This window comes from Capra hircus, chromosome 18 (assembly GCF_001704415.2).
Source record: "Capra hircus breed San Clemente chromosome 18, ASM170441v1, whole genome shotgun sequence".
Lineage (NCBI taxonomy): Eukaryota > Metazoa > Chordata > Mammalia > Artiodactyla > Bovidae > Capra > Capra hircus.
In genome coordinates this window covers 46,325,409-46,340,271 of record NC_030825.1, presented here as the reverse complement: position 1 = coordinate 46,340,271, position 14,863 = coordinate 46,325,409, and the positions used below count along the sequence as shown (strand labels likewise).

General features: G+C 39.3%; 1 protein-coding gene across 2 annotated transcripts in view; it reads right to left on the bottom strand.

The window, feature by feature from the left end:
- ZNF181 (zinc finger protein 181) overlaps positions 1–14,863 on the bottom strand; it is a 36,813-nt gene that overhangs the window by 11,620 nt on the left and 10,330 nt on the right. The window lies entirely within an intron of this gene.

Here is a 14,863-nt window from a genome sequence, read left to right as displayed (position 1 = left end):
CACCACCTAGGAAATCTGAAGATCTTATGAATCTTTGTAAGTTTTTAAATTTCTGTACTCAGTTCGTGCTGTTTCCTTTTCTGGTTGATTACCTTTGTGTGCTGCTCAGTCCCTGAAAAGAGATTTTACTGGTCTCCCCAATATCCTTAGATGAACGTACCTCTCTTTCCTACAGATTATATAGTTTGATTTTCAGACAAAATCTGGGATTGCTACCGCTCTGGAAACACTTTACAACATAAAGTCTCTACTCAGTCCTTTCAGAAAATCTTACATAGAAATTCTTCATTGTTGCTGCTTTTCCTTATGAGTTTTTTGGAAGAATTGTGAAGACTTCTCATTATGGGTCCTCAGATATTTGAGACATGAATTAAGTTCATGGGGAAGCAGGGTTAACATTAAAGGACTAGATGTGGTTGGGAAGCAGAGGTGAGAAGAACTTTATATGTAGGGCTAGTCCTGTTTCAAAAGCAATTTATGACTGGTACTTAAAAGAACAAATTACTTCAAAGCTAAACTGCTAAAGTGTGAATGCTACATGATTTGAATTCTTGACAGAAAGGATACAGGCACTCTGATGAGTAGAGACTAAGGAGGAGAAATTAAGGGCAGATGGAGTGGGGACTTAGGCATAGGTAAACCAGTTTAAAACAAATATGCCAGTCACTTGAGAAAGAAAATGGGGCTGAGAGAGATCAATAAGGAAACAGGAAAACACTTCACATGACATACTGAACCCATTCCCTTCTACCTACCCTAAGCTGCCTTCATTCCCTTTTATATTAGGCAATATTTACAATAAATTATTTTGCTGTTAGAATTTGTCTATTTAAGGGCACATTTTAGAATATGAACTAGGAGAAGAAAAAGTTCTGCTCCCTTCCATTTTTCTTGCTCACAGAGATACACATGTTAATTCAGTGCTCACATTTATGCCCCCTTGAGAGTCCCTTGGACTGCAAGGAGATCCAACCAGTCCATTCTGAAGGAGATCAGCCCTGGGATTTCTTTGGAAGGAATGATGCTAAAGATGAAACTCTAGTACTTTGGCCACCTCATGCGAAGAGTTGACTCATTGGAAAAGACTCTGATGCTGGGAGGGATTGGGGGAAGGAGGAGAAGGGGACGACAGAGGATGAGATGGCTGGATGGCATCACTGTCTCGATGGACGTGAGTCTGAGTGAACTCTGGGAGTTGGTGATGGACAGGGAGGCCTAGTGTGCTGTGATTCATGAGGTCGCAAAGAGTCGGACACGACTGAGCGACTGAACTGAACTGAACTGAAGCCTTTAAACGGTGGCTCAGCTGGTAAAGAATCCGCCTGCAGTATGAAGACTTGGGTTCCATCCCTGGGTTGGGAAGATCCTTTGGAAAAGGGAACGGCTACCCACTTCAGTACTCTTGCCTGGAAAATCCTATGGATGGAGGAGCCTAGTGGGCTGCAGTGCATGGGGTCGTTGAGAGTTGGACATGACTCAGTGACTTCACTTTCACTTTTCACTTTCATGCATTGGAGAAGGAAATGGCAACCCACTCTAGTGTTCTTGCCTGGAGAATCCCAGGGATGGCGGAGCCTGATGGGCTGCTGTCTGTGGGGTCGCACAGAGTCGGACACGACTGAAGCAACTTAGCAGAAGCAGCAGTAGCAAGCCTTTAAACGGTGGCTCAGCTGGTAAAGAATCCGCCTGCAGTGTGAAGACATGGGTTCCATCCCTGGGTTGGGAAGATCCTGTGGAAAAGGGAGCAGCTACCCACTCCAGTATTCAGGCCTGGAGAATTCCATGGAGTGTGTATCCATGCAGTCACAAAGAGATGAACATGACTGAGCAACTTTCACTTTCAAGCCATTAAACAGGCTTCCCAGATGGCACTCCATGGTTAAAGAACCCTCCTGCCAATGCAGGAGACACAAGAGTTGTGGTTTCGATTACTGAGTCAGGAAGATCCCCAGGAGGATAGCATGACAATGCACTCCAATGCTCTTGCCTGCCTGGAGAATCCCATGGACAGAGGAGTTTGGAGGGCTACAGTTCATGGAGTCAACAAAGAGTTGGACACAACTGAAACGACTTAGCACATGCATACCAGCCTTTAAATAAAGACTTTTGCCTAGAGGTTCCTCCTCATGACCTCACTGCTGTTCTATCTTGTCTTCTAGATTCTTGCTCTATTTTCACCTTCTCAAATGGGTCATTCCTCCCAGTCTTTCTACAGGTGCCATCTATCCCTCTATATACCATCCTGTTTTAATTATTCACCCAACACTCACCAGTTTTTGTTACTTGTGGTAATTCACCAATTTGTTTATTATTTGACAGCAAGCACTTGACTGAAACTTACTGAAACAAAGTATAGGTCTCTTCTCAACACTGCATTTCCAACATGAAGATCCATGCTGGAGTACTGAAGGTACTTTATAAGGAAGGAAAGAAGGGAAACAAAGAAAGAAAAAGATAGGAAAACATCTTATATGCTTTATCACTTTCCACTCTACCCAGTCTTCCCATCCTCCCTACTCTAAACTGCTTTTATGCTTCTGGGAACTTCATATAACTGCAATCATTTATTTTCCATTTGTTCCCATACGTTGATCCCTTTTACCAGTTTTATCCTCGCTCCCCACTGTGCCTTCTCCTCTGGTAACTACTACTATGTTCTCTAAGTATCTATGTATTTGTTTTTGGTTTTTATTAGTTTTTTTAAAATTCCACATACGAGTGAAGTCATAGAATATTTATCTTTTCTCTGTCTGACACTTTTCACTTAGCATAATACCCCCAGGGTCCATCCATGTTGTTCCAAATGAGAAGATTTCATCTTTATTATGGCTGAGTAGTATTAGTATACCATTATGTTTGTGCATGTATCTTACATCTTCTTTATCCATTCATCCTTTTATAGGTACTTAGACTGTTTCCATGTCTTGGCTATTGTAAGTAATGCTGCAATGAATATAGGGGTTCATATATTTCTCTGAATAGTGTTCTCACATTCTTTGGATAAATATCCATAAGTGAGATAGGTGAATCATACAGTAGTACTCTAGTTAACAAAAGAGTTTAAAATGCAGTACTTGTGTGCAATCTCAAAAATGACAACATGCTCTCAGTTCGTTTCCAAGGCAAATCATTCAACATCACGTAATCCAAGTCTATGCCCCAACCACTCATGCCAAAGAAGCTGAAGTTGAACGGTTCTATGAAAACCTACAAGACCTTCTAGAACTAACACCAAAAAAAAAAAAAAAAATGGATGTCCTTTTCATCACAGGGGACTGGAATGCAAAAGTTGGAAGAAATAGAGTAACAGGCAAGTTTGGCCTTGGAGTTCAAAATGAAGCAGGGTAAAGGCTAACATAGTTTTGCCAAGAGAATGCACTGGTTGCAGAAAATACCCACTTCCAAAAACACAAGAGATAACTCTACACATGGACATCACCGGATGGTCAATACTGAAATCAGATTGATTATATTCTTTGCAGCAGAAGATGGAGAAGCTCTATACAATCAGCAAAAACAAGACAGCGGCTGAGTGTGACTCCAATCATGAACTCCTTATTACTAAGTTCAGACTTAAATTGAAGAAAGTAGAGAAAAGCACTAGGCCATTCACGTATGACCTAAATCAAATCCTTTACAATTATGCAGTGGAAGTGACAAATGGATTCAAGGGTAAACAGAGTGCCTGAAGAGCTATGGAAAGAGGTTTGTAACACTGTGTGAAGGCAGGGATCAAAACCATCCCCAATAAAAAGAAATGCAAAAAGGTAAGATGGTTGTCTGAAGAGGCCTTACAAATAGCTGAGTAAAGAAGAGAAGCAAAAGGCAAAGGAGAAAATGGAAGATACACCCATCTGAATCAGTCAGTTCAGGCCCTCAGTTGTGTCTGACTCTGTAACCCCATGGACTGAAGCATGCCAGACTTCTCTGTTTTTCAGTAACTCCCAAAGCTTGCTCAAACTCATGTCCATTGAGTCAGTGATGCCATCCAACCATCTCATCCTCTGTCGTCGCATGTTCCTCCTGCCTTCAATCTTTCCCAGCATCAGGGTCTTTTCCAGTGAGTTAGTTCTTCACATCAGGTGGCCAAAGTCAGCATCAGTCCTTCCAATGAATATTAAGGACTGATTTCCTTTAGGATTGACTGGTTCGATCTCCGTGTAGTGCAAGGGACTCTCAAGAGTCTTCTCCACACCACAGTTCAAAAGCATCAATTCTTCAGTGCTCAGCTTTCTTTATAGTCCATCTCTCACACCCATCACGACTACTGGAAAAAACCAAAGCTTTGACTAGATGGACCTTTGTCAGCAAAGTAATGTCTCTGCATTTTAATATGCCATCTAGGTTGGTCATAGCTTTTCTTCCAAGGAGTAAGCATCTTTTAATTTCATAGCTGCTGCAGTCACCATCTGCAGTGATTTTGGAGCCCAAGAAAATAAAGTCTGTCACTGTTTCCATTACCCCATCTATTTGCTATGATGTGATTTCTTTGGAAGGAATGCTAAAGCTGAAACTCCAGTACTTTGGCCACCTCATGCGAAGAGTTGACTCATTGGAAAATACTTTGATGCTGGGAGGGATTGGGGGTAGGAGGAGAAGGGGACAACAGAGGATGAGATGGCTGGATGGTATCACTGACTTGATGGACATGAGTCTGAGTGAACTCCGGGAGTTGGTGATGGACAAGGAGGCCTGGTGCGCTGCGATTCATGGGGTAGCAAAGAGTCAGACATGACTGAGCAACTGAACTGAACTGAACTGATGGGACCAGATGCCATGATCTTAGTTTTTTGAATGTTGAGTTTTAAACCAGTTTTTTCACTCTCCTCTTTCACTGTCATCAAGAGGTTCTTTAGTTCCTCTTCACTTTCTACCATAAGTGTGGTATCATCTGCATACCTGAGGTTATTGATATTACTCCCAGCAACCTTGATTCCAGCTTGTGCTTCATCCAGCCCAGCATTTTGCATAATGTACTCTGCATATAAGTTAAATAAACAGTGTCGCAATGTACAGCCTTGATGTACTCCTTAACCAATTTTGAACCAATCCATTGTTACATGTTCAGTTCTACTGTTTCTTCTTGACCTGCATATAGTTTTCTCAGGAAGCAGGTAAGGAGGTCTGGTATTCCCATTTCTTTAAGAATTTTCCACAGTTTGTTGTGATCCACACAGTCAAAGACTTTAGCATAATCAATGAAGCAGAAATGTCTAACTCTTTGTGACTCCATGAACTGTAGTCCACCAGGCTCTTCAGTCCATGGAATTCTCCATACAAGGATGTTAAACTGGGTGGCCGTTTCCTTCTCCAGGGGATCTTCCTAGCCCAGGGATCAAACCCAGGCCTCCTGCATTGCAGGCAGATTCTTTACCATCTTAGTCACCAGAGGAGCCCACCCATCTGAATGCAGAATTCCAAAGAATAGTAAGGAGAGATAAGAATAGTAAGGAGAGATAAGAAAGGCTTCTTAAGTGAACAATGCAAAGAAATAGAGGAAAACAATAGAATGGGAAAAGCTAGAGATCTCTTCAAGAAAATTAGAGATACCAAGGGAACATTTCATGCAAAGATGGGCACAATAAAGGACAGAAACAGCATGGACCTACCAGAAGCAGAAGATATTAAGAAGAGGTGGCAAGAATACACAGAAGAACTGTACAAAAAAGATCATGACCTGGATAACCGCAATGGTGTGATCACTCACCTAGAGGCAGACATCCTGGAGTGTGACGTCAAGTGGGCCTTAGGAAGCATCACTATAAACAAAGCTAGTGGAAATGATGGAATTCCAGGTGAGCTATTTCAAATCCTAAAAGATGATGCTGTTAAAGTGCTGCACTCAATGTGCTTAGTCCCTCAGTTGTGTCTGACTCTTTGCAACCCCATGGACTGTAGCCCACCAGGATCCTCTGTCCATGGTGATTCTCCAGGCAAAATACTTGAGTGGGTTGCCATGACTTCCTCCAGGGGATTTTCCAAGTCCAGGGATCAAACCCAGGTATCTCACATTGCAGGCGAATTTTTTACTGGCTAAGCCACCAGGGAAGCCCAAGAGTACTGGAATGGGTAGCCTATCCCTTCTCCAGGAGATCTTCCTGACCCAAGAATCGAACTGGTGTCTCTTGCACTGCAGGTGGGTTCTTTACAGGCTGAGATACCAGGAAAGCCCCTGATCATACATAATTCATTCATTTCAGTAGTTTTTCATTTTTCATACCTTCTTTTTTTTCAATATGCCAGCAAAGTTGGAAAAGTCAGCAGTGGTTACTGCTTCCCAGGTGGCTTTCTAGGAGACACTAGTAGTAAAGAACCCGCCTGCCAATGCAGGAGACGTAAGAGTCACAGGTTTGATCCCCCAGTCAGAAAGATACCCTTGAGAAGGAAATAGCAACCCACTCCAGTGTTCTTCACTGGTGAATCCAATTAACAGAGGTGCCTGGTGGGCTACAGTCCATGGGGTTGCAATAGTTGGACACGACTGAAGTGACTTAACACTCACCCATGCAGTGGTCACAGGACTGAAAAAGGTCAGTTTTCATTCCAATCCCAAAGAAGAGCAATGCCAAAGAATGTTCAAAGTATGGTTCAGTTGTACTCATTTCACATGCGAGCAAGGTAATGGGCAAAATCCTTCAAGCTAGGCTTCAACAGTATGTTAACCAAGAACTTCCAGATCTACAAGCTGGATTTAGAAAAGGCAGAGTAACCAGAGATCAAATTGCCAACATCCATTGCATCATAGAAAAGCAAGGGGATTTCATAAAAAAACCTACTTCTGCTTCATTGCCTACGCTAAAGCCTTTGAGTGTGTAGATCACAGCAAACTATGGAAAATTCTAAAAAATTTCTTAAAACCAGACCACTTTACTTTGCTCCTGAGAAACCTGTATGCAGGTCAAGAGGCAACAGTTAGAACCAGACATGGGACAATGGACGGGTTCAAAATTGGGAAAGGAGAACATCAAGGCTGCATAGTGTCACCCTGCTTATGTAATTTATATGCAGAGTACATCATGCGAAATACCGGGCTGGATGAAGCACAAGCGGGAATTGAGATTGCCAGGAGAAATATCAATTACCCCAGATATGCAGATGACATCACGTTAATGGCAGAAAGTGGAAAGGAACTAAAGAGCCTCTTGATGAAAGTGAAAGAGGAGAGTGAAAAAGCTGGCCTTAAAACTCAGCATTCAAAAAATTAAGATCATGGCATCTGGTCCCACCACTTCAGATGCAAATAGATGGGGAAATGTAAACAGTGACAGACTTTATTTTCTTGGGCTTCAAAACCACTGTGGATTGTGACTGTAGCCATGAAATTTGGAAGAAAAGCTATGACAAACCTAGACAGTGTGTTAAAAAGCAGGACATAACTTTGCCTATGTTTTTTTTTCTGGAAGTCATCTATAGATGTGAGAGTTGGACCATAAAGAAAGCTGAGCACGAAAGTGTTGATTTCGACCTGCAGTGTTGGGGACAACTCTTGAGAGTCCCTTGGACTGCAAAGAAATCAAACAGGTTAATCGTAAAGGAAATCACTGAATATTCATTGGAAGGACTGATGCTGAAGCTGAAGTTCCTATACTTTGGCCACCTGATGTGAATAACGGACTCATTGGAAAAAGACCCTGATACTGGGAAAGATTGAGATCAAGGGGAAAGGCATGACAGAGGATGAGATGGTTGGATGGCATCACGGATTCAATGGACATGAGTTTGAATAAACCCTGGGAGATGGTGAAGGACAGGGAAGACTGGATGCTGCAGTACATGGGGTTGCAAAGACTCAAGACAGGACTGAGTGACTGAACAACAGCAGCAATTGATTTATTCTGAGGAATGTCTGTGCTGTTTTCTATAGTTATTGGAGCAATTTAAATTCCTACAAAATGTGCTAAAGTGTGCCCTGTTTTCCACATCCTCACCAATACTTGTCATTTCTTGTGTTTCTGGTAATAGTCATTCTGACAGGTATGAGGTAATATCTCATTGTGGTTTTGACTTGCATTTCCCTAGTGATTAGTGATGCTGAACATCTTTTTATGTGCCTGTTGGCCATCTGTATGTCTTCTTTGGAAAAAGGTCTAATCAACTCCTCTGCCCAATTTTTGAGTTGTCTTGGGGATTTTATTGTTTTTGATTTATATGTTATTTATATATTTTGGATATTGGCCTCTTTTTGGATATATCATTTGCAAATATCTTCTACCATTCGGTAGATTATCTTATAGTTTTATTTAGGGTTTCTTTTCTGTGAGAAAGCTTTTTAGTTTGACATAGCCCCAGTTGTTTACCATTTTGCTTTTATTTTCCTTGCCTGAGGAAACATAGAAAAAATGTCACTAAGACCAACTGCAAAAAAAGCATACTGCCTATGTTTTGTTTTAGAAGTTTTATGGTTTCAACCTTTAATCCATTTTGAATTTATTTTTCATATGTTGTGAGAAAGTAGACCAGTTTGATTCTTTCGCTTGGCAGCTGTCCAGTTTTCCTAACACCACTTGTTGAAGAGTCTATCTTTCTGTCATTCATTAATTGCCCTTATAAGTGTGGGTTCATTTCCAGGCTCTCTATCATGTTTCACTGATCTCTGTGTCTGTTTTTGTGCCAGGATCATACTGTTTAGATTACTGCAGTTTTGTAGGACAGTTGGATATCAGGAAGTTTGATACCTTCAGCTTCTGTCTTCTTAAGATTGTTTTGGCTATTTGAGTTCTTTTGTGTTTCCATACAAATTTTAGAATATTTTCTAGTTCTGTGAAAAACACCATTGGTATTTTGATAGGGTTGCATTATATCTGTATATTGCCTTGGGTAGTATGGAAATTTTAACAATTTCATATCTTCCAATCCATTAGCACAATGTGTATTTCTGTCCGCATTTCTGAATTTCATCAGTGTCTTATTGTTTTCTGAGTACATGTATTTTACCTCCTTAGCTATATTTATTCCCAGGTAGTTAATTCTTTTTTATGTGATTGTGAATGGCATTGTTTTTTAAATTTCTCTTTTTGATAGTTCATTATTAGTATATACAAGCACAGCATTTATATATATTAATTTTATATCCTACAAGTTTACCAAATTAATTGAGAAGTCCTAATAGTATTTTGGTGGAATATTTAGGATTTTCTATGTATAGTATTGTGTCTACAGTTACAATTTTACTTCTTTGTTTTCAATTTGGATGCCTTTTATCTATTTTTCTTGTCTGATTGTTATGGCTAGAACTTCCAATACTGTGTTGAATAAAAGTAGTGAGAGTGAGTATCCTTGTCTTGTTCGAGGTTTTAGAGGAAGTACTTTCAGATTTTCACCATTGAATATGATGTTAGCTGTGGATTTTTCATAGGTGGCCTTTGTTATGTTGAGGTATGTTTACTCCAGTGTTCTTGCCTGGAGAATCCCAGGGATGGGGGAGCCTGGTAGGCTGCCCTCTATGGGGTCGCACAGAGTCGGACACGACTGAAGCAACTTAGCAGCCGCAGCAGCATGTTTACTCTATATCCACTTTGTTGAGAGCTTTTATCAGAAATTTATGTTGAATTTTGTCAAAAAATTTTTCTGCATCTATTGAAATGATCGTGTGGCTTTTATTCTTCAGTTTGCTAATATGTTGTATCATATTGACTGATCTGTGAATATTGAATCATCCTTGCTTCCCTAGGATAAATCCCAGTGATCATGGTGTATGATCCTTTAATATATTATTGGATTCTATTTGCTAATATTTTGTTGGGGATTTTGCTTGTGTGTTCATCAGTGATACTTGCTTGTTATTTTCTCCTTTTTTTGGTGATATCTTCATCTAGTTTTGGTATCAGGATGATGCTGGTGTAACAGAATGAATTTGGGGATGTTCCTCCCTCTGAATTTTTTTTGGAATAGTTTAAGGAAGATAGGTGTTAACTATCTTCCAAATATTTGGTAGAATTCAACTGTGACCTAACCTTCTGTTTGTTGAGAGGTGTTTTATTACTGATTTAGTCTCATTACTGGTAATTGGTTTCTTCCTGATTCAATCTTGGGAAATTGTAGATTTGTAAGAATCTGTCCATTTCTTCTGGGTTGCCCACTTTATTGGCATATAATTTAAATTTTAGTATCTAAATATTGAAATGTATATACATGTAGTAAACTCTTATGACCCTTTGTATTTCTGTGGTATCATTTGTAATTTCTCATTTTCACTTCTGATTTTATTTAATTGTGCCCTCTGTTATTTTTTTTTTTATGAGACTGGCTAACAGTTTACCATTTTTTGCTACCTTTTCAAAGAATCAACTCTTAGTTACAATGATCTGTTCTATTGTGGGTTTTTAGAAGTCTCTATTTCATTTATTTCTGCTCTGAGATGTATGATTTCTTTCCTTCTTTAACTCTGTGTTTTGTTTGTTTTTCTTTTTCTAATTACACCAGATGTAAGGTTAGGCTGTTTATTTAAGATCTTCTTGTTTCCTGATATAAGTTTGTATCATTATAAACTTCCCTCTTGGAACTCCATTTGTTGTGTTTCAAAGATTTTGGATTATTGTGTTTTCATTTTCCTTGTTTCCAGTATTATTTTATTTTTTTTTTAATTTATTTTTTTATTTTTTAAATTTTAAAATCTTTAATTCTTACATGCGTTCCCAAACATGAACCCCCCTCCCACCTCCCTCCCCATAACATCTCTCTGGGTCATCCCCATGCACCAGCTCCAAGCATGCTGTATCCTGCATCAGACATAGACTGGCGATTCAATTCTTACATGATAGTATACATGTTAGAATGTCATTCTCCCAAATCATCCCACCCTCTCCCTCCCTCTGAGTCCAAAAGTCCATTATACACATCTGTGTCTCTTTCCCTGTCTTGCTTACAGGGTCGTCATTGCCATCTTCCTAAATTCCATATATATGTGTTAGTATACTGTATTGGTGTTTTTCTTTCTGGCTTACTTCACTCTGTATAATCGGCTCCAGTTTCATCCATCTCATCAGAACTGATTCAAATGAATTCTTTTTTACGGCTGAGTAATACTCCATTGTGTATATGTATCACATCTTTCTTATCCATTCATCTGCTGATGGACATCTAGGTTGTTTCCATGTCCTAGCTATTATAAACAGTGCTGCGATGAACATTGGGGTACATGTGTCTCTTTCAATTCTGGTTTCCTTGGTGTGTATGTCCAGAAGTGGGATTGCTGGGTCATAAGGTAGTTCTATTTGCAATTTTTTAAGGAATCTCCACACTGTTCTCCATAGTGGCTGTACTAGTTTGCATTCCCACCAACAGTGTAGGAGGGTTCCCTTTTCTCCACACCCTCTCCAGCACTTATTGCTTGCAGATTTTTGGATCACGGCCATTCTGACTGGTGTGAAGTGGTACCTCATTGTGGTTTTGATTTGCATAGACGGCTTCACAGCTGAATTCTACCAAAAATTTCGAGAAGAGCTAACACCTATCCTCCTCAAACTCTTCCAGAAAATTGCAGAGGAAGGTAAACTTCCAAACTCATTCTATGAGGCCACAATCACCCTAATACCAAAACCTGACAAAGATGTCACAAAAAAAGAAAACTACAGGCCAATATCACTGATGAACATAGATGCAAAAATCCTCAACAAAATTCTAGCAATCAGAATCCAACAACACATTAAAAAGATCATACACCATGACCAAGTGGGCTTTATCCCAGGGATGCAAGGATTCTTCAATATCCGCAAATCAATCAATGTAATTCACCACATTAACAAATTGAAAAATAAAAACCATATGAGTATCTCAATAGATGCAGAGAAGGCCTTTGACAAAATTCAACATCCATTTATGATAAACACTCTCCAGAAAGCAGGAATAGAAGGAACATACCTCAACATAATAAAAGCTATCTATGACAAACCCACAGCAAACATTATCCTCAATGGTGAAAAATTGAAAGCATTTCCGCTAAAGTCAGGAACAAGACAAGGGTGTCCACTTTCACCACTACTATTCAACATAGTTCTGGAAGTTTTGGCCACAGCAATTAGAGCAGAAAAAGAAATAAAAGGAATCCAAATTGGAAAAGAAGAAGTAAAACTCTCACTGTTTGCAGATGACATGATCCTCTACATGGAAAACCCTAAAGACTCCACCAGAAAATTACTAGAGCTAATCAATGAATATAGTAAAGTTGCAGGATATAAAATCAACACACAGAAATCCCTTGCATTCCTATACACGAATAATGAGAAAGTAGAAAAAGAAATTAAGGAAACAATTCCATTCACCATTGCAACGAAAAGAATAAAATACTTAGGAATATATCTACCTAAAGAAACTAAAGACCTATATATAGAAAACTATAAAACACTGATGAAAGAAATCAAAGAGGACACTAATAGATGGAGAAATATACCATGTTCTTGGATCGGAAGAATCAATATAGTGAAAATGAGTATACTACCCAAAGCAATTTACAAATTCAATGCAATCCCTATCAAGTTACCAGCCACATTTTTCACAGAACTAGAACAAATAATTTCAAGATTTGTATGGAAATACAAAAAACCTCGAATAGCCAAAGCAATCTTGAGAAAGAAGAATGGAACTGGAGGAATCAACTTGCCTGACTTCAGGCTCTACTACAAAGCCACAGTCATCAAGACAGTATGGTACTGGCACAAAGACAGACATATAGATCAATGGAACAAAATAGAAAGCCCAGAGATAAATCCACACACATATGGACACCTTATCTTTGACAAAGGAGGCAAGAATATACAATGGAGGAAAGACAATCTCTTTAACAAGTGGTGCTGGGAAAACTGGTCAACCACTTGTAAAAGAATGAAACTAGATCACTTTCTAACACCCCACACGAAAATAAACTCAAAATGGATTAAAGATCTAAATGTAAGACCAGAAACTATAAAACTCCTAGAGGAGAACATAGGCAAAACACTCTCAGAAATAAATCACAGCAGGATCCTCTATGATCCACCTCCCAGAATTCTGGAAATAAAAGCAAAAATAAACAAATGGGATCTAATTAAAATTAAAAGCTTCTGCACAACAAAGGAAACTAGAAGCAAGGTGAAAAGAAAGCCTTCTGAATGGGAGAAAATAATAGCAAATGAAGCAACTGACAAACAACTAATCTCAAAAATATACAAACAACTTCTGCAGCTCAATTCCAGAAAAATAAACGACCCAATCAAAAAATGGGCCAAAGAACTAACTAGACATTTCTCCAAAGAAGACATACGGATGGCTAACAAACACATGAAAAGATGCTCAACATCCAGTATTATTTTAATTTTCTCTTTGATTCTTCAGTGACCCATTGGTTATTTAGTAGCATACATTTTAGTGTTCGTTTGTGTTTTTTTGCAGTTTTTTTTTTTTAAGTTACAGTTGATTTCTTTGGGCTGATCCTGTTTGGACCCTCTGCGCTACCTGGACCTGGATGTCTGTTTTCTTTCCCATGGTAGGGAAGTTTTTGGCTATGATATCTTCACATATGTGCTCTGCCACTTTCTCTCTTTCTTTTCCTTCTGAGACTCCTCTAATGAGAAAGTTAGTATGTTTGATGTTGTTCAAGAGGTCTCTTAAACTGTCCTCATTTCTTTTTATTCTTGTTTCATTTTCTTTTCAGCATCCCTGATTTCCACTATTCTGTCTTCCTGCTCATTGATCTATTCCTCTATATATTTAATGTACTGTTTACTTCTTCTAGTGTATTTTTAAAATATTTATTTTGTCATGCTAGGTCTTAGTTGTGGCATGTAGAATCTAGTCCCCTGACCAGGGATTGAACTCGGACCCTGTTCACTGGGACCACAGAGGCTTAGCCTTGGACCACCTGGGAAGTTCCAATTCCTTCTAGTGTATTCTTAATATTAGTTGTATTTTTCATCTTTGCTTGGTTCTTCTTAATATTTAACTTTGTTGGTCATTTAGTTGCTAAGTTGTGTCTAATTCTTGGGACCCCATGGGCTGTAGCCTCCCAGGTTCCTCTGTCCATGGGATTCCCCAGGCAAGAATACTGGAGTGAGTTGCCATTTCCTTCTCAGGGGGATCTTCCTGACCCAGGGATCAAACCCAGGTCTCCTGTATTGCAGGCAGACTCTTTACCAACTGATTTACAAGGGAAGCCCTTAACTTTGTTAAAGCCTCCTAACTTCTCACTCTGTTCATCCAACCTTCCCCCTAGTTCTTTAAACATGTTTACCACCATTACTTTGAACTCTCTATTGAGTAGATTATCTAGATCTACTTCAGTAATTTCTTCTAGGGTTTTATCTTCTACCTTTTGTCATTTTGCTGTTTGTTTTCCACATAAAGAAAACAAAGATGCAATTATCCCTAATTTCCTGCATTACTGTATTGCTTTGTATTTTGTCAAATTTTTTTTTTTTTTAGTGGAACATCTACATTTTTGGACTTCCCTGGTGGCTGTTTTGTTGTGGTCATTTGTTGTGGGGCTTCCCTGGTGGTTCAGAGGGTAAAGCACCTGCATGCAATGCAGGAGACCTGGGTTAGATCCCTGGGTCGGGAAGTTCCCTGGAGAAGGAAATGGCAACCCACTCCAGTATCCTTGCCTGGAGAATCCCATGGATGGAAGAGCGTGGTAGGCTACAGTCCATGGGATCGCAAAGAGTTGGACACGACTGAGCGAGCTCACTTCACTTCACTTCACTTCACTTCACTATGGGATTACATTTAACATACTAAAGTCATTACATTCTAATTTGAATTTATCCAGCTTAACCAATAACATACAAGTCTCTTCTCCTTTAAAACTTCATCCCACGTCTGGTATTTGGTATCACAAGATTACATCTTTATACATTGTGTGACTAAAAATATAAACTAATAACTCTTTAAAGTA